General features: G+C 44.6%; 1 protein-coding gene across 3 annotated transcripts in view; it reads right to left on the minus strand.

Annotated features, from left to right (window-relative positions):
* LOC130360860 (transmembrane protein 229b-like) overlaps positions 1 to 22234 on the minus strand; it is a 30528-nt gene that overhangs the window by 7187 nt on the left and 1107 nt on the right. Inside the window, exon 1 of one of the 3 annotated variants that reach the window (XM_056563410.1) lies at positions 3582 to 3636. The exons of the other annotated variants lie outside the window; for them this stretch is intronic. The gene's annotated coding sequence lies outside the window, so the exon portion shown is untranslated. Of the gene's footprint in view, positions 1 to 3581; positions 3637 to 22234 lie in introns of those variants that run through there. 3 annotated transcript variants of the gene reach the window in all.

Raw genomic sequence — 22234 nt, forward strand, 5'->3', positions numbered from 1 at the left:
TATCGCCACCCTTCCCAAGAGCGATAGGTGAGTGTGAAATAAATAGATTGTCCACAGCAGTGCTGAACTTAAAACTTGCAGAATCTTTACTGAAGATTTTCTGTATTTGCAATAACTGTAACAGTCCAGATGACAGAGTCTATTGAAACAGCAAAGAAGTGATAGACAGATGCTTAGGACCGGAAAGTTCGCTTTAGCTTTAGAGGATTGTATTTGCATAGATCCGCCGGATTTAGGGGTTTGATTAGGTCCGCAAATCTTGCTGAGGTAACAGGGAATTGTATGAACTATCCGTCTCTAGCGCAGGCTTAGGCCGCAAGGCTTAGGCCTAGTAATTTGTCTTGTAAGCTGCGGAGGTCCTACCTCATCCAGAGTCAGCAACCCAAGAGCGAAGAGAGAAGAGAAGAGAGCGATCAAGATGGCGCAGCTCCCTTATATGGGCAGGGGCTGGCCGGCCTGGATTGGTCCAATCAGCTGTCACTCACCGTTACATTGCATTGTGGGTGATCACATGTCATGAGAACCACCAAAGGTCCTTCAGCAAACCATAGAGTTCTGCAACCCGGTCACATGACCGCAGGTCCTGCGACGCAAACAAGGTAAGAATCTTTAATAGACATATTTATTTACATAAATATTAAATAACTAAGGGGTGACGAGGGGCTAGCTAAGGTAGAGGACCCCCACTGTTCCTAGGGACTCTGTCTTTGGGGACCTCACCACAAGGTAACGTAGGAAATACGGTACCGGGACAACACAGTAGATTAACATTATGTTATATGTATAGGTATCACTCAGCGCAACTGTACATCAGCAAGACCACCGCTATATCTAGTCTGCCCTTATATTATTTTCTTTTTATCTTTATCTTAAAATAGATACATGTTTATTCCAGACAGGATTACATTTACTTATTGTGGATTTACCAACCACATCTGGTGAGTTTGTTACAAGCCTCTACTACTCTTTCTGTAAATAATATTTTCTGACATTGCTTTTGATCTTTCTCCCCAAACTATCCTCAGATTATGGAGAAACTATATCAAATTATTGGCACTCCAAGGACATAAACACTAACCTTAGATTTTTGCCCTTATCAATAACGATATATGTGGTAGAGGATGTGATGCAAAGGGCAGATGAAATTACCCTAGGGGAAGATGGCATTAACCCCTTGTATTCGTGAAGCCAGGGCGTGGTTTATCCTCAATACCACCTAAAGGTATACTGCTGGATCCTGGGCTAGACACCGGGGCAATAATGACGCTGACGCCAAGTTACGGACAACGGTAGCTTTACTTAGGTTAGACAGGAGGAAAAGTCTATACAGTTCAGCCAGGGCCCAAGGAGGTGACCAGTGACTTCAGAGACCTTAAGGGCTTGCTGAGACTTGTAGTAGGTGTGGACAATTGAGTGCAGGCCACGTTGACTAGACAGATGACTTTGACTTAACTGACTTGTGACTGACAAGACTGTGACTATGGTTACTGGCAGGTTGGTAGCTTGTGGCTGCAGACTGGACTTGAGGCCTCCTGTGACTCTGGACACACACTTAGGCTCGACTTGACTGGACCTCAGAAGGAAGGAAGAGAGAGCAGAGGCTCCACCCAGGGCTTTTATAGGGGAGGCTCTGGGGGGTCCCATAGGTCATCCCTAGGTTACCTGGTCAATGATACCTCCTGGGTAACAATCAGATGACAAATAGCATGTTAAACACACTTAAAGTGACAACGCTTTCTTCCTACATTATGCAGCATAATACATAATAAATATGTTTACATGGGGGGACAGATGTATGGGGCCCAAGGGACACTGCAGGAGGCTGCCTGACAGGGCAGAAAGGGTACGGGGTAACACCTCCCGTACTGGGTCACCGCATATAATTTATTTATATATAATTCAACAAATAAATGTTACTAATTTCAATAACAGACATAGAAAACAGTTCTCCAAATGATATGTAAAGGGCCTCTTAAAAGTAAAGTTCACTTTGGACCAGGGTGGGTACTAACATAAGACCACATAGGCAGCTGCCTTATGGCACCAGGGTGTGTGTGGGGATGGTCCTAATCCCAATGGGATTCAGATTAAAATACAAAAAACAAGCTGAAGGCTCCAAATTTACTTTGTGCCCCGCCTATTGAGGGAGGAGCATCCTTTGCCAGTGATGAAAGGAGCAGGGGGAGGGGGGGGGGGGGGTTAAAACATCAGAATCCAAACTAGGGATGTTGTAATCCCACCTCTTGGTGTCACTGGCCAAAGGTCCCCTGCCAGTGTCATGGGCTTAGAGGTCCAGCGGACACAGTGAGATGAAGACAGAGAAAGGACATGAGACAGTCAGAGCAGAAGATATGGGGACAAGGGATATGGGTAGATGGGCAAAGAGCTTGGTAGGTTGGGGGTGGGTGCGAGGGAGAGGCAGGTGATTGTGGTGGGGTGGGAGCAGGGGAGCAGGATTGGAGGCAAAAAAATGTACATTCGTCTGTGAAGCCAAAAATCTTTGCACCGGCCCTACTAAGGATAATGGGGGAGATTTATCTAAACCTGTGCAGAGGAAGAGTGGTGCAGTTGCCCATGGCAACTAATCAGATCACTTCTTTCATTTTCAAAAACCTATAAAAAAATTAACAAATCAACTCTTCCTCCACACAAGTTTTGATAACTCTCCCCCAATGACTTTAAGTTAGAAGGTTTACCAGCAATAACCTAATTCCAAAGTATGTAGTTTCTGAGACCCCTAGCAATCAGCTGAAATCTGTAGAGAAATCCAGCAACAAGTGGTCTATTCCTCTGCAGCGCCCCTACAGGTGATTTAAAGCATTACACAGTGTTTGTCTAAATCATTGGACTGTCTGTGTATTTATGGGTAGAACCAGTTATTCTCTACTCTGGGTGATGGATTTGCTAAGTATAAACTTAGAATTCACTAATAGGATATTTGGAAATTGCTTCTCTAAAACAAGCAATTCCTTTAATTTATGAAATAAACAATTTATTTTTAATGGCATGTATTTCATTATACAGACTGTATGACACTCTATAGATAGGATATGTTCTCCGATATATTCCCTGTATATCTATGGATTTCTAGATCTACAGTGAAACATCTCCGTGCCTAGATTTTCAATTTCCCCTTTTATTGTGCCTTCTTTAAGAAGATCAGTTCCCCCCAGAAGAACAATTGTTTTGCGCAATTTTGGGTGGTCATCTAAAAACGGTTTCACTGTATCTTATTCTATGCATCTCTGGTTGTATGATGCCTCGTCGTGCCATCAAAGTTTTATAATCGCATGTGTCTTGATTTTGGAATTTTACTATCTGCCAGTAAACCTCATTTATACACCCCTATTGGTAAGACTAAAGTATGTGAACCCTTTTGTGCACTAAAGCAAATATAGACATTTCATTATCATCATCACTACTTGACGGACCCAGCCCGTTGGATAGCTGTAGTACAGAATATCAGAATTTTAGTGTCCTATGGTCAGTGTTGTCCATCCTCAGTGTAGACCTACCGATTTGTTCTCCATATTGTATCTGCTGTGTATGTCGCATAGAATAAAGAAAGATTTTTTTCTCACCTGTCCCTCTTCAGGATCACTTCTTTCCGTGGCGCTGTTCAATACTTGACTACTTGAGGTTGACAAAGCGTAATCTAGTTAATATTTTCTTAGGCTACACACTCAACTAAAATAACATTGATCAATATCCTGGATTGTGAAAGCTACTTGGAGATGCCGGAGGATAGAAGTGTATGTGAGATGTTCATGGCTCTTACAAAGATCACTACTAACTCTGTGCAATAAAGAAAGAAGCGCCGAGCAGGTGGCCAATGCTAATAGATCCGGGATTATTGCTTATCAATGCTGCAATGCTCTGACCTCAACTTCACTTCACAATGGTGCAGATAGATTACAGATAGTGCACCTTCATACATATGTCCACCTGTGAGCATGTGGGAAGGGAAAGTCCATGCCAGGACTACTTATGGGAAAACATTGGGTAAAACTGACATGGACAAGGACTTCGGAATTTTAGTTGACACTAGCAGAGATACAGATTTTGCACAGAATTTCCACCTAAACCTTGAGGGAAAGGAAAAGCAAAATGGCGCTCTTGACCTCACATCCGGCCTCATATCCCTTTTATTTTTATATCTCTTGTCACAGCGAGCGCTCCGGTCCCCGCCTCTTCTCCCGGGATCCCGGCGTCTCCGGCTCAGACATACCGATCGGAAGCACAGGATTCTTTGTGTCGGGGACGCGGCTGCCGTGGCGGCTGGTCCCCGCTCATGCGCCGCGTCTCTGTCTAACTTACCTAGCACCTCACTCCATACGCCGACTCGCTCTGGCGTGCGCGCGCCGCCTTCAGTAAATTTAAAGGGCCAGCGCACCATTGATTGATGCGCTGGCTAATTGTTCCCTGCTCTTTCCCCATAAAAGTTACCTGCTCCTTCCTGCCCTTGCCGGATCTTTGTGCCCTAGTGCCTCTGAGAAAGCGTTCCATATTGTGTGTATTACCTTGCCTGTTGCCGAACCCGTTGCTACCGCCTACTCGCCTCTGAACCCTTGCCGCCTGCCCTGACCTCTGCTACGTCCGACTACGCTCTTGCCTGCTCCCTGTGTACCACGCCATATCAGCTGCCAGAGAGGTCGAGTTGCTACTGGAGGATGCAACCTGGTGGTTACCGCCGCAGCAAGTCCATCCCCCCTTGTGGCGGGCTCTGGTGAAAACCAGTAACCACTTAGAACTGGTCCTCTGGTACAACCCGAGCCATCGCCTCTCTGGTCAAGAGGATCCACTACCAGTCCTGCCGGTACGTGACATCTCTTCTCAACCTATTATCCTATCCTCATATTTTGTCCTCATATAGCATCCCCATATCCCATCTTGTCCTGGTATCCTAATGTGGCAGCCCAGTACGGGATGGTGTGTCCCCGTACTTCTCCTGCCCTGTCAGGCAGAGTCTCTCCATGTCCCCAGGGCCCCCTTTATGTGTTATCCCCTAGGTACATAAGTTGTATAATAAAATATACTGTTTCTTTAATAGCTGTTACCATGTGATTGTTACCCAGGAGGCACTGGCGACCAGGTGACCCCCCAAGTGACCTGTGAGCTCCTTGCACAGCCCCCCTATATAACCAGGGGAGGGGCTGCAATCTCTCTCTTAGCTCATTGCTATTCCTGCTGAGGTCCAGTGCAGTCGTCTCAGTGTATGTGTCCAGAACATTGGAGGACTCAAGCCTAAAGTCTGCAGCCACAAGTCAGCTCAAGTAAGCTCAAAGTCATCTTCATGTCAATTGTGAAGTCAGTCAAGTCAAGTTTTCTATATAGTCACCATGGCCTGCACTAAAGTGTCTCTACATACTGCAAGTTCCAGCAAGCTTGTGAGGTCCCCCTGTGTCACTGGTCACCTCCTTGGGATATTGGCTGTACTGCATACACTATATCACCTGTCTACCCTCAGTAAAGCTACCATTGTCTGTAACTTGGCATTGGTGTCTTCATTGCCCCAGTGCCTAGCCCAGTGGTTAAGGCTAAACCACACCCTGGCATCACGACAAGAATGGGTTAATAACATCGGCCCCCAGGGTTACAGCATCTGCCCTACATTGCACCCCCACACGCCACACTCATATCATATCCTGTCTTCATATCTTGACCTCATATCCCAAATTTAGATCCTGTCCCCATATCCCAACCTCATATCCTAACCTCATATCCCATCCTCATATCTTGTTTTCATATCCTAATATCATATCCTGTCTTCATATCTTGACCTCATATCCCAAATTTATATCCTTTCCTCATATCCAGTCCTCATATCCCGACCTCATATGCTTACCTCATATCCCAACCTCATATCCTGACCCCATATCCCGTCCTCATATCCTAACCTCATATCCTGACTTCATATCCCGTCCTCATATCTCGACCTCATATCTTGACCTCATATCCTGTCCTCATATCCGACCTCATATCCTGACCTCATATCCCGTCCCCATATCCCAACCTCATATCCCGACCTCATATCCTGACCTCATATCCTGACCTCTTATCCTGACCTCATATCCCAACCTCATATCCTGACCTCATAGCCCATCCCCATATCCCATCCTCATATTCACACCTCCTATCCCCTCCTCATATCGTGTCCTCATATCCCATCCTCATATCCTGTCCTCATATTCCGTCCTCATATTCTAACCTCATGTCCTCATATGCCGAATTTATATTCTGCACTGATATCCTCATATCCCGATATAAGGATATGAAAAGACATATGAAAAAAAGAAAAAAATTGGGAGCGGCTGCTGGTTCACTTTTCAAACTGATATTAAATAAGCAAAAGGAAAAACAGTTATTCACTTACACTTTGTGAGTGGCCAAGACAGACCACTCCCAAATTCAATAGGCGTTTTCACATGTATTAATTTCACAAGTTGCCGCTGCACTCTCTTCTGGTGGAGAGACCTCTATCCTCCCGATTTAGATAACGCTAGGAAAAAAAGTTGAAAAAACGAGGAGCGGACACACCTATTCAAAAGATAGCGTTCCTCTGGTAACTTTGCAGATCTCAACCTCTCAAGTTGTGGATCCTCCTGGAGGCTCTGTTCCTTTTTTACATGGATCAGAAATGGCTCAGTATTCAACAGGTGAGTATATTTATTTGAACATATAAAAATACATCTGACGCGTTGCGGAGTTGCCTCCTTCCTCAGGGACTAATACATCACACACTATCCACCTATTTCTAGGGGATGCATTAGTGATGTGATGTATTAGTCCCTGAGGAAGGAGGCAACTCCGCAACGCGTCAGATGTATTTTTATATGTTCAAATAAATATACTCACCTGTTGAATACTGAGTCATTTGTGATCCATGTAAAAAAAGGAACAGAACCTCCAGGAGGATCCACAACTTGAGAGGTTGAGATCTGCAAAGTTACCGGAGGAACGCTAATAGGAGATACAGGCTTACCGGCACGAGGGGTGCAGGACGAAAATTGGCTCCCCTCGGGGAAGTAAGTGCACAGAAGTATTGAATATTCTAAGTCTGAATAGCGATCTTTTGAATAGGTGTGTCCGCTCCTCATTTTTCTAACTTTTTTTTCGTAGCGATATAAGGATATGATAATAGGTGAACTAAATAGTGTATGTCTTATTTCAGCCTTACAAACTATGTCACTATGCTAGGAAAGACCAGTAATATTTATTCCATCTCCTGGCATCCCGGCCAATTGGCTGAACAAAGGAGCCTTGGATGGAACAGAATTGCATTACCAGACGTAACCACAACTGTATGTGTGGCACTGTGTCAACAATGAGGGGACCACATGGTGCTTTTATTCAGTTGATTATGGTGGGTTGTTTAGAGTTGGACCCTATCAAATACTGATGTTCCATTTTAAAGATAAGTCATCAATAGAAAAAGTTAAGAAAAAAGAAAAGAAGCAAGTTCCTTGGCAAATACCTGACCATTATCTTTTACTGATGCTATGTTCACAATTCTGCAAGCTTCAGAGCTGAACTCTCTCGGCACCCCTGCTTATGTTGTATTGATCCTGAGCTCCAATCTGTACATTCACTCTTTATTGTACATATAGTCTAACATGGTGTCATAATACAGACATATAGGAGCTGGTAGAAAATATTAGGAAGCTGAATATGTGGTAACTATTGTAATACACTTTCTTGGCTGTGTTCCATGGATGAAGCCACAGCTTGTGACATATACAGTACTCGGCAGACTATGATGGAGAAAGCTCAGCTTCTTCTATGGAGATCCTCCTCTAGAAACAACATGGTGCATTTACCACAAGCGTCCTCTAGGGCTAGAAGCATTACAACTCTCCAGTACAGTCAATTCCATCCTTTTACCATAGGGGGACACCTGAGAAAATGTTGCCTTTCAGAAGAACCCTACAATTACACCATGCCTACTGTTTAAAAGTACTAGTAATATCACCCAAAAAAATAATTCTTCTATATGTTACTCACTAGGTCATGTAGATAATTTAATCTTTTTTTTGTATCTAGCTTCTGTATTTGGTTCACAAATCCCTCTGTTCTGCTGCTTACTCATCCTGACATCCACTGCTCAGGAAGGGGCGTGTCTGATGCAAGCACTGAGCCCCCTTCACTCACCTTCACTCCCTCATGCATTCGCTTCCTCCCAGAGTCTGCTGTGCTGGATCTCTTCATACAATCACTGTAGGATGCTCTGTAACCGCCCTCCCCCCCCCCCCCCCCTTGTTCTTATGCTAAGGTCTGATAGACAGGACAGGGGTGAGAACAGAGAAGTGCTAGTCCCTCCCTCACTTCCTGGACCTTGTCCCAGACTGTACTGTACAGCTGGACAGGATTATGTTCTGGATGGTATGTGGACCCTCAGTGGCCTTTCTTTTATAAGCTGTTATTTATTTAAAATGTGATACTGTAATATCTGTTTTATGTGTTTTTCTGTGTTGGTGTGTATTTATACCTGCTTTTCATGCCTTACTGGTTTTTGCATGTTGTGTGCTTTGGTCAGGATTGTGTTAATGTTTCAAGCCAATAGGCTCCTGGGTGGGGTTATTAGGACCCCAGCTCTGCTGGAATTCCTGGCTGCTAATTGCACAATGTTTTCACATAGCACCTTAGCCTTTACCTGTTCACATGTATCCTGAGTTCAGCCATGGCTTTTTATCCTATATCTAGACTTTAGCTTTGTTATGTTTTTACTTTCCTTGTGGTTTTAGTGTTATGCCTTGTATATATTTAGTGTACTTTGTTTAGACCCGTTTTCAGATTATATTTTGTTATCTGTCCAGCATAGTACTTGTTCTAAGTCCTGTGTTCAGTATTTAGTATTCCTGTTTAGGATCATATTTTGGAGTTTGGCTTTTGAAGATTTTCTTGTATCTGTCTAGTGTGAATTAAGTTCTAGTAATACGGACCTGTATAGTATCTGACATCAGTTAACCCTTTCATCACCTGCATATCCTGGTCCTGTTATATTTTTCCTGCTATTCAGTCTTGTTCATATTATCATATCTGCCATTAATCTTGTCTTTGGTCTTGTCTTTGGTTCCTGAACTGACTGTCAGTATGTTATATCTTGCCTCCATATTCCTATTTGTGCATGATTGTGTTCTTGACGTGTACCTTGTGAACATTGAAAGTTTGTGTATTATTTTTGTCTTTGATGTCCCAGCACATTAGTGCAGTTTAGTGACCGTCTTCGTGGTTGTAGATCCATCAGTCAGGGAGGATATGCAATAGGAAGCGGCAAGGTTGCGGGTGAGTTTAAGGCCACACTTACTCCCTGCCGCTTCATGACAGATACATTTTTTATGAAGTATATAAGAAATGTTGGGTGTGTGAAAGAAGAAAAGAAACTTGGCGACTCACCACTACTTACTTGAAGACTTTATTGCACAAAGTCACTGCTTATCATCGGACAACAAGTAGGGAAGGGTGGGAGAGGTGGGGGGGTCAGTTGTGGGACAGCACGGTTTCGTACCGTAAAGGCACTTCTTCAAGCCAGTCTGACTGGCTCGAAGAAGTGCCTTTACGGCACGAAACTGTGCTGTCCCACGACTGACCCCCCGCCTCTCCCACCCTTCCCTACTTACCGATAGTAGTGCCAGTCTATTGCTCCTTTCACTAAGTATATTAGAAATGTTAATGTTTTTCCAAAACGTACAACATATAAAAATTGTTTGATTCTGACACTCCTCATTTAAAGTGACAGCAATTGTTACTGTCTTCCAGGGAATTTCAAGGAACCTCGTTGTCTTACAGAACCCTAGTTGGGAAACACAAACCGAACATACAGCTGGAATAATAGAACAAATTCTTTTTAAAGTCTACAGGTGGCCAACAAGTGGTTAAATACCTATGCAGCCTTCAATTACCCTGCCTAACATTATAACAAAATTTTATTATGTCTTATCAATGGTGTTTTGTCTCTTCGGTCTCTATTACCTTTATTTCTTATGTTCTTTATGTGTCCATTACAATGACTGTATCTCCCTCTGCCCTGGGTGAATTGTTCAATTGTTATATTCGTAATAAGCAAAAAGTTATAAGTGGAGGAAATCCATCAGATAAATAGTTCAGCGCGATGTACAATTCAACCCATAAATAGGATAACAATGGGCCACAATGGATCTTTTTATATGAGTTTAGCAGAAATGAAAATGTTGCTTTATGCTCCATATATAATAGTAACAATCTGTAGGGCTTTTTTGGAAAGCGATAGTAGCCGAGAATAAAATTGGCAAGATATATAAGATGAAAATGATACAACTACAATAAAATATATCACAGTGTAACAAGCTGGATAACAATTACACCAATATTGTTTCAAAAACTACCATAAAGTGTGTAAAGTAATATAACCTCAATACACAAATAACAGCAATGTATTATACCTAAAATATAACACCATATAGTGCACAAATATTACCACCATTTATTACCTAAATAAATTCCTAGATAACAGAATTTTGGGTTTATAAGCTAAGTATACTTGTCATTGTAGCGCTAAAAGTTACTAGATTAGTGGTCTTCAACCTGCAGACCTCCAGATGTTGCAAAACTACAACTCCCAGCATGCCCAGACAGTCATCAGCTGTCCGGGCATGCTTGGAGTTGTAGTTTTGAAACATCTGGAGGTCCGCAGGTTGAAGACCACTGTACTAGATTATAGAGGCTGGACACATTACAGTAATAATACACACAGTGATGTCACAGTACAGAGATAATACACAGTGATGTCACAGTACAGGGATAATACACAGTGATGTCACAGTACAGGGATAATATACACAGTGATGTCACAGTACAGGGATAATACACACAGTGATGTCACAGTACAGGGATAATACACAGTGATGTCATAGTACAGGGATAATACACACAGTGATGTCCCAGTACAGGGGTAATATACACAGTGATGTCCCAGTACAGGAATAATACACAGTGATGTCACAGTACAGGGATAATAAACACAGTGATGTCACAGTACAGGGATAATACACACAGTGATGTCACAGTACAGAGATAATACACACAGTGATGTCACAGTACAGGGATAATATACACAGTGATGTCACTGTACAGGGATAATACACACAGTGATGTCACAGTACAGGGATAATACACAGTGATGTCATAGTACATGGATAATACACAGTTATGTCCCAGTACAGGAATAATACACAGTGATGTCACAGTACAGGGATAATAAACACAGTGATGTCACAGTACAGAGATAATGCACACAGTGATGTCACAGTACAGGGATAATGCACACAGTGATATCACAGTACAGAGATAATACACACAGTGATGTCACAGTACAGGGATAATACACACAGTGATGTCACAGTACAGGAATAATACACAGTGATGTCACAGTACAGGGATAATACACACAGTGATGTCACAGTACAGAGATAATATGCAGTGATGTCACAGTACAGGAATAATACACAGTGATGTCACAGTACAGGAATAATACACAGTGATGTCACAGTACAGGGATAATACACACAGTGATGTCACAGTACAGGGATAATACACAGTGATGTCACAGTACAGGGATAATACAAACAGTGATGTCACAGTACAGGGATAATACAAACAGTGATGTCACAGTACAGGGATAAGATAAACACAGTGATGTTACAGTACAGAGATAATACACACAATGATGTCAGTACAGAGATAATACACAGTGATGTCACAGTACAGAGATAATACACAGTGATGTCACAGTACAGGAATAATACACACAGTGATGTCACAGTACAGGGATAATATACACAGTGATGTCACAGTACAGGGATAATACACACAGTGATGTCACAGTACAGGAATAATACACAGTGATGTCACAGTACAGGGATAATACAAACAGTGATGTCACAGTACAGGGATAATACAAACAGTGATGTCACAGTACAGGGATAAGATAAACACAGTGATGTCACAGTACAGAGATAATACACACAGTGATGTCACAGTACAGGTATAATACACACAGGGATGTCACAGTACGGGGATAATACACACAGTGATGTCACAGGACAGGGATAATACACACAGTGATGTCACAGTACAGGGATAATACATACAGTGATATCACGGTATGTACAGGGATAATATACCCAGTGATGTCACAGTACAGGGATAATATACCCATTGATGTCACAGTACAGGGATAATACACAGTGAAGTCACAGGGCAGGGATAATATACACAGTGATGTCACAGTACAGGGATAATACACAGTGATGTCACAGTACAGAGATAATATACACAGTGATGTCACAGTACAGGGATAATACACACAGTGATGTCACAGTACAGGGATAATACACACAGTGATGTCACAGTACAGAGATAATACACACAGTGATGTCACAGTACAGGGATAATATACACAGTGATGTCACAGTACAGGGATAATACACAGTGATGTCACAGTACAGGGATAATACACACAGTGATGTCACAGTACAAGAGAACTGGTTGCACTTAAAGTAATGTTTGTAGTAGTCCTCCCGGATACTTTCTAGGTGTGTATGCTTCCTGGTTGATGGTAGTTTAGGTGTCCTTCATGGTAATGCACAATGGGAGCCAAAGACAAAGGGTAACTTGTAGAATGGTAAATCACAGTTCTCTGTAATTGAAGAAAAAGGTAACACTTCCAAGATTGAGGCACAAATCTTAAGCACTGGTTTAGGCTGGAGCAGGGTTTCCTAATATATATTCTCACTGTAGCTTTCTGAAGCTGTATCTCTCTGGAACACAAGCTTTTTCTTTTCTAGTTAGGGTAACTCAGGAGCAGGAGCTTTATCTGCTTGTCTCTTTTGTAATCTATTTGGTAATGCAATTCCCAACTACAGGGTGCATGTTTGTAAAATCAGCGCCTTACTAGCCTCAATGCAATGTGCCTGGTAATAACCCACTGTGGGGCCCATGTGTAAATTTCTCCACACAGGAAAATACTCTTTCTCCTTCAGTACCTGAATGCAAAATAACAACTGCTCTGCACAGTTGCCTGAACTCAACTTCACTGCCTTGGCTTCCTCTCTGTAGAGAGGCTGTACTGAAGCTGAACTTTACCTCTTTTTTAGCAAGGGCACAGGGAGCTGAACTTTACTAGCAAATTAATAGTTAACACCATTGAAAACCTCATGATTCTCCATATGTTGGAAAACTACAACTTCCAGGATGTTCTGATACGTTCACCCTTTCAGTGAAAGCTGTGGGTGTAATTTTGAAGACTACAACTACTGAATATGCTGGGAATTGTAGTTTTCCACAAATAAATAGACAACCCACTTGAAAAGGGCCTACTGTCAGGCTTTCAGGGCATACTTGTAGTTTTACTTTTCCTAAAAACGTGTTATCTACAGGCCACATGCCCCTAGGGGTTGTCCTCTCATCTTTTTGGAAGCTACAACTTCCAGTACAGGCTACCTTTCAGGAGATTTTGGGAGTTGTTCTTTGTCTAAAAGTAGGATAGAGCCCAATAAGCATACTGTTTCTCCCCGATTCTGCAGATTGGCTATTCTCCTTTCCATATAGGTGGGCCCACAGAATCAGACAGACAGAGGTGTCAGCAGAGAGCACTGTGGTCAGACAGAAAAGAAATGTAAAAAGAAAAGAACTTCCTCTGTAGTATACAGCAGCTGATAAGTACTGGAAGGATTAAGAATTTTAAATAGAAGTAATTAACAGAACTGTTTAACTTTCTGGCATCAGTTGAATTATTTTCCACCAGAGTACTCCTTTAACCTTTCGTTCTTCGCTGCCACCACTGGTGGATTGTGTCTGTACGGATACATGGAACATTGGTCACATGACTCCCCCAGATTGGTTTCCATATAGAAACTGCTAGAAATCCAACTCTCTCTTCCCAGAGGGCTGGAACCAGTTAGTGGCCATAGACAGAGAAGTGTGCACATCCAACTAGACTCTGCCCTGCTAAAGTCAGCTCTGGGTCAGTCACTGTGTTCACAGCGATGTGTGGTGTTTAGGATTTACCCCAAGCCTGTGTTTTCACCATTTAGGCAATTTGTTTCAAGTATCCTGTTGGGAGAATCGTCTACCCAGATGAAGAAATAGCTGAGCAAGTACTCTTCTGCAAACACTTAACACTTTGTGGGCTTTAAGCCGGAGTTAGTGCGACATGGCCTATACCTCATAATCCTCTGTGACCTTTCCATATCCCTTTAATAATCCCGTTTCTTATTTCTTTCTCTTGTGGATTCATTATAATAAAAACCACAAAACTAAAACCCAGCTGTCTGTGATTAAAATATGTCAGGGCGGAAAGTTGTATAATTATACAGAGAAGGAGCTTGTTGAGATTTCAATTACCTTAAATTAAATATTGTGTCAGAACTTCAAAAGGGAAAACACTTGAATGAAGTATTTTTGGTTTTATTAGTGAGTCTTTTATTTATCTTATTTTTTTTAAATATTTGGCTTTTGGCAAACATTGCTGCGTAAAGCCTTTTTGCCCAATTAGGATGCCTCCAGCTGTTGCAAAACTACTCCGGGCATGTTGGGAGTTGTGGTTTTGCAACAGCTGGAGGCACCCTGGTTGGGAAACACTGTATGTATGGCTAACTTCAGAGGGTATAAGAGAAGTTGGTGTATTGTTTTGCCCTCTTTGCTTTGGCATTCTCTTCACCTTCCTCTTCCTTATATCCCATTCTCCTATTGCTGTAACAGAAATTACAGTCGTCTTTTTAAAGGTCCCCAATGATGTCACAGTATAGGAATAATGAACACATGACATGAAAGCACAGGCATTATATACACTATGACATCACAGCACAGGCATAATCTACACTATGACATCACAGCACAGGCATAATATACACTATGACATCACATGACAGGCATAATACACACTATGACATCACAGCACAGGCATAATACACACTATGACATCACAGCACAGGCATAATATACACTATGACATCACAGCACAGGCATAATACACACTATGACATCACAGCACAGGCATAATACACACTATGACATCACAGCACAGGCATAATATACACTATGACATCACAGCACAGGCATAATATGCTCTATGACATCACAGCACAGGCATAATACTCACTATGGCATCACAGCACAGGCATAATACACACTATGACATCACAGCACAGGCATAATGTACTCTATGACATCACAGCACAGGCATAAAACACACTAATACATCACAGCACAGGCATAATACACACTATGGCATCACAGCACAGGCATAATATACACTATGACATCACAGTACAGGCATAATATACTCTATGACATCACAGCACAGGCATAATATACACTATGACATCACAGCACAGGCATAATATACACTATGACATCACAGCACAGGCATAATATGCTCTATGACATCACAGCACAGGCATAATATACACTATGACATCACAGTACAGGCATAATATACACTATGACATCACAGTACAGGCATAATATACTCTATGACATCACAGCACAGGCATAATATACACTATGACATCACAGCACAGGCATAATATACACTATGACATCACAGCACAGGCATAATATACACTATGACATCACAGCACAGGCATAATATACACTAGGACATCACAGCACAGGCATAATATACACTACGACATCAGAGCACAGGCATAATACACACTACGAGATCACAGCACAAACATAATACACACTATGACATCACAGCACAGACATAATACACACTACAACATCACAGAACAGACATAATACACACTATGACATCACAGCACAGACATAATACACACTATGACATCACAGCACAGGCATAATATACTCTATGACATCACAGCACAGACATAATACACACTATGACATCACAGCACAGACATAATACACACTATGACATCACAGCACAGGCATAAAATACTCTATGACATCACAGCACAGGCATAATACACGCTATGACATCACAGCACAGGCATAATACACACTATGAAATCACAGCACAGGCATAATACACACTATTACATCACAGCACAGGCATAATATGCTCTATGACATCACAGCACAGGCATAATACTCACTATGGCATCACAGCACAGGCATAATACACACTATGACATCACAGCACAGGCATAATGTACACTATGACATCACAGCACAGGCATAATACACACTATTACATCACAGTAATAACATCCATAACAAAGGTCATGAACATTGTGACCTCACAGCCTAAATAAAAACGTATAATGATGTCACATTGCAGTAATAATTCAGAGATATCGTACACTGCTGGACTGCATGAGACTTCATAGCAAAACTTACATGGAGACCACATTCACTTTCCTACTGTCCAAACTTAAAGGGGTTATCCACTATAAGGTGAGTACTTACCTGCTAGACATTAATGGATAGGCTTAGGAAGGATCCGTGCTTTTTTTGGAGCTAAATGGCTGTGTTGTGAGGATGCCTTGTTTGTAAGTGTGAGGTCACTTTTCTCCCTACCACGCATCAGCCATCCTAATCATTGAAGCACATCTGAGCTCCCTACCATGATGTGCTATAAATACACCAGTTTTTTTTCTAACCAGGGTGCCTCCAGCTGTTGCAAAACTTCAATTCCCTGCAGAGCGATCTCTCTTCCACCCAGCAGTCACTCCACCCATTGAAGCAGACAGGCTGCCTCTAAACACCTGAGTGTCAGGATCCGGATGGGTATACTGTGAGGATATTGGTGGTGGATCCTCTGTGTCAGTGGGGTGATGACGTGGGCCGTACCAGGGGAACGGAGTCTAAGGGATACTGGTTTTCACCAGAGCCCGCCGCAAAGCGGGATGGACTTGCAGTGGCAGGTAACCCCCAGGTCGTTCCACCCGATAGCGACTCAACCCCAACTGAAGGCTGAGACAGGCGCGGTACAAGGGATTAGACAAGAGCAAGGTCGGACGTAGCAGAAGGTCAGGGCAGGCAGCAAGGATCGTAGTCAGGGGCAACAGCAGAGGGTTTGGAACACTGGCTTGGGAAACGCTTTCACTGGCACTGAGGCAACAAGATCCGGCAATGCTGGAAGGGGAAGTGAGGTTTTATAGAGAGGGCACAGGTGTGACACTGATTGAGCCAGGCGCCATTCAGTGGCGCACTGGCCCTTTAAATCGCAGAGAGCCGGCGCGCGTGCCGGGACTGAGCCGTCGGGGAACAGGATGGGTGAGGTGACCGGGATGCGAGCCGCGAGCGGGCGCGTCCCGCTACGTGGGTCGCATCCCCGCCGGTATCATTAATGCAGCGCACCCGGTCAGCGGGTCTGACCGGGGCGCTGCAAGAAGGTGGGAACACGGAAGCGGATATACTTGGCAGAGAGCCACACTTTGTCCCCAGGAGCGAAGACAGGAGGAGTTCTTCTCTTCTTATCGGTATGTCTCTTCATATGAGACGAGGCCAGTAGGAGTGACTTTTGAGTTTCCTTCCAGATGACATAGAAGTCCCGGGTGACTTCATCAATGGCAGGCAATCCAGAAGAAGTGGGAATGGGGAGGGGGGGGGCAGAGGGTGACGGCCGTACACCACAAAGAACGGGGATGTGGCGGAGAATTCAGAGTTTTTGAAATTGTACGAGAATTCAGCCCAGGGTAGAAGGTCGACCCAATCGTCTTGGCGGGAGGAAACAAAATGTTGCAAATAGTCACCAAGGATCTGGTTAACTCTCTCTACTTGCCCATTGGATTGGGCATGATAGGAGGACGAGAAATTTAATTTGATTTTTAATTGATTACAGAGAGCTCTCCAAAATTTCGATACAAATTGGACACCTCTATCCGAGGCGATATGCGCGGGTAGCCCGTGAAGGCAAAAAATATGCATAAAAAATTGCTTCGCCAACTGTGGCGCAGAAGGAAGACCTGGAAGCGGAATGAAATGTGCCATTTTGGAGAAAAGATCAACGACCACCCAAATGACGGAGTTGCCATGGGATACAGGAAGATCCGTAATAAAATCCATGGCAATTTGAGACCATGGCTGCTCAGGAACAGGTAAAGGATGGAGGAGTCCAACAGGCTTCTGGCGAGGGGTCTTGTCCTGGGCACAAACTGTACAGGCCCGAATGAAATCAGCGACATCACCCTCCAGCGTAGGCCACCAATATAAACGAGAAATAAGTTGGATGGACTTCTTGACGCCAGCGTGGCCAGCGAGGTGAGAGGAATGTCCCCACTTGAGGATCTTGAGGCGCTGGCGTGGAGGGACAAAGGTCTTTCAGGAGGGATTTGTCTAATAGAAGCTGGAGCAGAGGAGACCAGGCACTCAGGAGGTACTATGTGTTGTAGAGGGACTTCAGATTCGGTAGCATTAGAGGAACGTGAAAGGGCGTCAGCCCTGACGTTTTTGTCAGCAGGACGAAAGTGAATCTTGAAGTTAAAGCGGGCAAAAAACAACGACCACCTAGCCTGGCGAGGATTCAGATGTTGGGCAGACTGGAGATACGAGAGATTCTTGTGGTCTGTGTAGATGACAATGGGGTGTTTGGAACCTTCCAGTAGATGCCTCCATTCTTCGAGAGCTAACTTGATGACCAGAAGTTCACGATCACCAATGGAGTAATTTTTTTCCGCCGGAGAGAAGGTTTTAGAAAAGAAACCACAAGTAATATCATGTCCTATATAGTTTTTTTTTGAGGAGTACGGCACCGGCTCCGACTGAGGAGGCATCCACTTCCAGCGAGAAGGGTTTTGATGGATTAGGTCTGGACAGCACTGGAGCAGAAGCAAAGGCAGTTTTTAGGGGATTGAAGGCCTCGTCCGCTTGAGGAGGCCAGGATTTAGGGTTGGCATTCTTCCTGGTTAGGGCCACAATAGGGGCCACAATGGTGGAGAAATGGGGAATAAACTGTCGGTAGTAATTGGCAAATCCCAGAAAGCGTTGGATAGCACGGAGTCCAGAAGGGCGTGGCCAATCTAAAACCGCTGACAGTTTGTCTGGGTCCATTTGAAGTCCCTGGCCAGAGACTAGGTAACCTAGGAAGGGAAGAGATTGGCATTCAAAGAGACATTTTGGCATACAGTTGATTTTCGCGGAGTCTCTGGAGCACTAGGCGGACATGACGATGGTGTTCCTCTAGACTAGAGGAGAAAATCAAGATGTCATCCAGGTAAACCACAACACAGGTATATAACAAGTCCCGAAATATTTCAATAACGAAGTCCTGGAAGACTGCCGGGGCGTTGCAGAGCCCAAAGGGCATAACAAGATATTCGAAATGTCCGTCTCTGGTATTGAATGCTGTTTTCCACTCATCCCCTTTCCTGATGCGAATGAGATTATATGCGCCCCTTAAGTCCAATTTAGTGAAGATGTTGGCGCCACAAAGGCGGTCAAAGAGTTCCGACATTAGAGGCAGGGGGTAGTGGTTTTTGATGGTGATTATATTTAATACATGGCCGTAGGGTAACGTCTTTTTTCGAAACAAAGAAGAACCCCGCACCGGCAGGGGATGAGGACTTGCGAATGAATCCCCTCTTTAAATTTTCCTGAATTTAGTCAGACATGGCTTGAGTCTCAGGGGCGGACAGAGGGTAGATCCTGCCCCGGGGTGGAGTAGTACCAGGAAGGAGGTCAATAGGGCAGTCATAAGGCCTATGAGGTGGCAAAGTCTCTGCTTGTTTTTTACAGAAAACATCGGCAAAGTCCTGGAAGGCCTTGGGAAGACCTGGTATAGGTGGAGCCACAGGGGTTTGACTAACGGGAGCAGACGTGAGGCATTGTTTGAGACAAGAAGGACCCCAGCTCTTGATCTCCCCGGTGGTCCAGTCAAGGGTAGGAGAATGATGTTGGAGCCATGGCAAGCCGAGGAGAATTTCAGAGGTGCAGTTGGGTAGGACAAGAAATTCATTTTTTTCGTGATGCAGTCCAATGCACATTAGCAGGGGTTCTGTGCGGTAACGCACAGTGCAGTCCAATTTTTCTCCATTGACTGAAGAGATGTAGAGTGGTCTGACGAGACTGGTCACTGGGATATTGAACCTATTAACGAAAGAGGCCAAAATAAAATTTCCTGCAGAACCGGAGTCCAAGAGGGCCACAGCTGAGAAGGAGGAGTTTGCAGAAGGAGAAATCCGCACAGGCACGGTAAGACGTGGAGAAGCAGAATTCACACCTAGAGCTGTCTCACCTTTGTGAGGAATAGGAGTGAATTTTTCCTGACGTGGAGGGCGGATAGGACAGTCTTTGAGGAAGTGTTTGGTACTAGCACAGTACAGGCATAGATTCTCGTTACGGCGGCGAGTCCTCTCTTGTAGGGTCAGGCGGGACCGGTCCACTTGCATAGCCTCCTCGGCAGAAGGCACAGGAACAGATTGCAGTGGACTTGAGAAGAGAGGAGCCGGGGAGAGAAATCGCCTGGTGCGAACAAAGTCCTTCTCTGTCGGAGCTCCTGGCGTCTTTCAGAAAAACGCATGTCAATGCGGGTGGCCAAATGGATAAGTTCAGACAGGTTAGCAGGAATTTCTCGTGCGGCCAGTACATCCTTGATGTTGCTGGATATGCCTTTCTTGAAGGTCGCGCAGAGGGCCTCATTGTTCCAGGATAATTCAGAGGCGAGAGTACGAAATTGGATGGCGTATTCGCCCACAGAACTTCTTTGGACTAGGTTCAGCAAAGCAGTCTCGGCAGAAGAGGACGGGCTGGTTCCTGGAAGACACTACGAACCTCAGCGAAGAAGGACTGGACAGTGGCAGTGACAGGATCATTGCGGTCCCAAAGCGGTGTGGCCCATGACAAGGCCTTTCCAGACAGGAGACTAACCACGAAAGCCACCTTAGACCGTTCTGTGGGAAATTGGTCCGACATCATCTCCAAGTGTAGGGAACATTGAAACAGGAAACCACTGCATCGTTTAGAGTCCCCATCAAATTTGTCCGGCAGGGACAGGCGGAGGCTGGGAGCGGCCACTCGCTGCGGAGGAGGTGCAGGAGCTGGCGGAGGAGATGGTTGCTGAAGCTATGGCAGGAGTTGTTGCAGCATGACAGTCAGTTGGGTCAGCTGTTGTCCTTGTTGCGCTATCTGTTGAGATTGCTGGGCGACCACCGTGGTAAGGTCAGCAACAACTGGCAGCGGGACCTCAGCGGGATCCATGGCCAGATCTACTGTCAGGATCCGGATGGGTATACTGTGAGGATACTGGTGGTGGATCCTCTGTGTCAGTGGGGTGATGACGTGGGCCTTACTAGGGGAACGGAGTCTAAGGGGTTACTAGTTTTCACCAGAGCCCGCCGCAAAGCGGGATGGACTTGCAGCGGCAGGTAACCCCCAAGTCGTTCCACCCGATATCGACTCAACCCCAACTGACGGCTGAGACAGGCGCGGTACAAGGGATTAGACAAGAGCAAGGTAGGATGTAGCAGAAGGTCAGGGCAGGCAGCAAGGATCGTAGTCAGGGGCAACGGCAGAGGGTCTGGAACACTGGCTTGGGACATACACAGGAACGCTTTCACTGGCACTGAGGCAACAAGATCCGGCAATGCTGGGAAGGGGAAGTGAGGTTTTATAGAGAGGGCACAGGTGTGAGCACTGATTGAGCCAGGCGTCAATCAGTGGCGCACTGGCCCTTTAAACCGCAGAGAGCCGGCGCGCGCGCCCTAGGGAGCGGGGCCTCGCGCGCCGGGACTGAGCTGTCGGGGAACAGGACGGGTGAGGTGACCGGGATGCGAGCCGCGAGCGGGCGCCTCCCGCTACGCGGGTCGCATCCCCGACGGTAACATTATTGCAGCGCTCCCGGTCAGCGGGTCTGACCGGGGCGCTGCAAGAAGGTGAACGCCGCGAGCGCTCCGGGGAGGAGCAGGGACCCGGAGCGCCCGGCGTAACACTGAGTAGTGATGTAATGTTGTGCCGCACTGCAGCCTGGTAAAACCTGTGACAACACTAATTTTGTATGTTGTTAAAAATAAACATTGGGGCAAAAATCACAGAAGAATTGCGAGGCCGCCATAAAACACAGGTACAGACACTATATTATAAACTACAATAACTTCACAACCCCTGTAGCATAGTCAAATAAAAGAAAAATCCTGGAATACCCCTTTACTAATACAGAAACATAAAATGTGTTTCAGATAAGAACTATTTGGCCCAGCTAGTCTGCCCAATATTCCAAATACTATGAATAGTCCCTGGCACTATCTTAGCCTTATGCCTATCCCTATCTTATATGAAGGATAGCCTTATGTCT

Source organism: Hyla sarda, chromosome 3 (genome assembly GCF_029499605.1).
Source record: "Hyla sarda isolate aHylSar1 chromosome 3, aHylSar1.hap1, whole genome shotgun sequence".
Lineage (NCBI taxonomy): Eukaryota > Metazoa > Chordata > Amphibia > Anura > Hylidae > Hyla > Hyla sarda.